Genomic DNA, 3,703 nt, shown 5'->3' with positions numbered 1-3,703 from the left:
CACATGCAAAGAGGTCTTTGTTTTTCACCTTTCGATGGAGTCGATAGAGACCCATTTTCTCAGCCCGTGTTTCGATTTGCTCCCATGCATTTTCTTTGTTTTTAAAGGATGGGAAGGTTGTAGGCCTCTCAGTATTGCGATGAGCATCTTTGGTCTCAACTTTCTCACAAAATATACACTCTGGCGGGAAGATGGGTTCAGCAGAACCTCCTGGTTTACGAGGAGAGTGATGCCATGATGAGGTTGATGGCCCTGGTTCTGTATCATCTCCCAGACGATGAAAGTGGCGGACAAAGTGCTTATAACACTTGCTGTGATATCCTACTCTTTCTAGGTCATCAGGAAGAGTTGCCGGGATCTGATCACATACTGATTGCATACGACATGGGGAGTCATGCGGTTGGTTGAGACGTCTATCCCGGATCTTTTGAAGCAGTTGCAGTTTTTCTGAAGCAGATCCTTTAATTTTACGGAGGGGCGTGAAATCCCCATGATCAGACATGGATGGTACATGAAGGATGCATGTAGGAGGAGAGCTTTGGGCTGCAGGTTCTACACTCCGTTTTCTTTTGGGCATGCTTGCTGTCGATGTCTACCATCACTGTTAAATGACAAATAAGAAATCACGAATGATGTTAAAAGTGCCTGTGAAAGGAGGCTCTGAGTTTTCAGTGAGGTAACAGAGGTTCTGAGTCATGTTCTACACTAGGGTACTTTTTAGCTGACTAAACCATGTTTAGTGGCATCAAAAGTGCTAATAGCTAAAACATCTAAATTCTTCCACACTAACGTTAGCTATCTAGGCCAATGAAACATTGTGCTAAGTTCACTGTAGCTAGCTCAGCTGTCGTGCCTCTTTCTGGTTCAATTCATATACAGAAGTCAACAGATATGTCTCATGTTTGGCATTAACAAAAGTTTAAGTTACACCGACATTAGGAACATACTGTACATAGATGAGGCTAGCTTTAACGTTAGCTAACATGGTGCTAGCTGGCTCAGCTGTTATTCTGCCTGTTTATGATTTCATGCAGAAACTGAAGTCAAGAGTGTGAGTAACATTATAGTTAGCATCTTACCTGGCTAGATTGGAGGATGAATACCAAGAACAACACACAGATGGAATGGAAGACTGAACTTTCAACTGAGGTATTCAATAACATCAACGTTACCAATTGATACGAGCGCGCGACATTACCAATTGATACGAGCGCGCGAGCGCGCATGTTACATGGATGGAAATGTAAAATGGCAGCTATAGCAGCACTAATTTGGATCTCTAGTCTGTCATTTCTGCACTGTGATTGGATAACATAAAAAAATATGTTTGGGAGTTAACAGCAGGAGTTGGTAGATTTTACGTGGGCTGGGTGAGAAACCTTTAAATAAGCAAGTGAAAATCTCTCGCAATACAAAGTCAATGGTGGGAAGAAAAGTTGAGTGGTACCAATGTTACTGCCAATGTCCCGCCCCTATGCAAGACTCAGGAGCATCTTGTTGACATTTAACCTTGAAAATACCTGGGTTTAGACCCCTTATGTACCATGTTAAGTTATCTGCAGTATTAACGTATCCTTATCATTTGTAAAACTGATTATTTTGTAATTACAGCATTAATATGCATACTAGTATACCATAGACACATGTAATCATGTTATGAATAGTTCTATCATGATCTATGCCCTTCAAAACATGGGTCTAGACACCTTCATTTTTCAATTATCTGCAATATTGGCTGAGATATGTCAAAAATCGTTTTTTTGATAATGGCAGCAGTAATTTGCATACAAATGGTATGTGGGACATTTTTTCAGCTTGGGGCCATAGCTAGTCATTTTCTACACATTTTTTCCAATCTAGAAACACTGATTGGAAGTATATCTCCGGGGGGTGCAGGGACCTAGTCTTCCTACTAGACTATGTAGGTTGTTTGGAAGTTTTGTTGCTTTCTTCTGGGGAATATTAATTATTGTTGCTCATGCGAATTGATCATTTGGGGGTGAGTTTTACTTTTGTTTGTTAAAAAGGGTTTTTGCATGAAAATAAAGTTTTCACTATGTTCAAACTTTCTTTCTTGATGGTGGAGAGTGTTACAGATTCGTCACTTCCGTCATTGTGGTTTTCATCCACTGTAAGCATTTTTGGTTCCATGTACTATTCTTGGTATAGTTTGAGTGAAATGGAGATAACTCTTTTCAAAAGGTGAAAAATTAGTGTTTTAAAAGAAACCGGAAACCGGATCGGGAGAAACCGGAGGAAGAAGAGGAAGCAAAAAAAGCGGAGCAAAGAGAGGTCGGGAAGAAAAAGCCGAGCTGCTTTGAGGTCTCGAGGAGACGCTGGCGAACGTGGGTCATGAGCGAACTTTGGTTTTCCTGGGAAAGGGATTCCTGTGACAGAGTGGTTATCGCTGTGACAGATAAACCTGCATGACGGGTTTGGCGGTTGATTCCGAAGAGAATCGTTAATGGAGAGCAGGTACGCCTCCATTACGGGCCCACCCGCCATTTCGCATTGCTCCAGCCTTTTCACCGGGCTCGAGCCATTTCACCGCACCCAGCCGTTAGCCTGGTTTGCGTGTGTAACGTGGATTTCGAGTGGGAATTTGCGGTTCTCCGTTTGGGAGCCGCTGAACGTTCATACCCGAAGGTGTGATTTCCCAGTCGCCTTTTGGGTGCACCTTTCTGCCTCTTTGGCAGCATTGACTGTCAGCCGACATGGATTCTGGTCTCGATACGACCTTTTTCTTGCGATCACCGGAGCGTGGATCGACTTTGGCTTGGTGCTGGGACAGAGACTTTGGGGAATGTTCTTTTCGCCCACTTGGAGCACAGTAAGTTATTGAGTAAGAAACTGATGGTACCATCATAGGAATTATATGGTATTTTGGTTGTGCAATTGAAAGTATATTGTACTTGTGCTGTTATTCTTGTGTGACATTAATACAATACTTGTTTTTTGGTAACAATCGGTTGGTGTGGTTTCACCATTGGTCATTGACACACATAATAACACATCTTTCTGCAGTGACTCCTTTCAGGGCTCGGAGGTACACCGTGACCGGGGTTTGGGGAGGAGCACGTAACACAAGACACTTGGCCCTTTGACACAAAGGGTTTGTAATGGTCCTGTACGGGGCTCGTAAGGTCCGCAATTTCCTCCGCCTTAACTGTAAGGGCACGACCCCTGTGGCTGTCCACTTTGGTTCAAACCAATGCAATAGGTCTAACGGAGTCTCCCTGCTTCTCCTCCCTTTGCAATTTCCAACAATTCGACTTCAGATGTCCCCTCTGTTTACAGTAATAACACGTGGGGGCCGGTCCCAGGCGAGATGCCTGACTCGACCACTCAAACTGTCTCCCCAGAGACGGCCGCACCAATGGACCCCTATGGTCTGTCCACTTCCCCTCTGACCGGTCCTCTCTAACCCCATTCTTGTTATCCCAGGTAGTACCGTAATGAGGAAAACCAAGGCCTCTCTTATGGGTAAGTTCATAATCATCTGCACCAACAGCAACCTTTTTCAACTCACCAACCGTATGATCCATAAGGTGTGTCCTAATGTCCAAGGGGATACTGTTCCTAAACTCTTCCATCAAGATAACCTCCCTTAGATTACCATAGGTCCGATCCACTTATCGAGAATGATGCCACCGATCAAAACTCATTTCCTTCTCTTTCGCAAATTCAACAAATGTCTGCCCAG

Source organism: Myxine glutinosa, chromosome 5, assembly GCF_964187855.1.
Source record: "Myxine glutinosa chromosome 5, kmMyxGlut1.1, whole genome shotgun sequence".
NCBI lineage: Eukaryota > Metazoa > Chordata > Myxini > Myxiniformes > Myxinidae > Myxine > Myxine glutinosa.
This window is presented reverse-complemented; position numbering follows the sequence as displayed.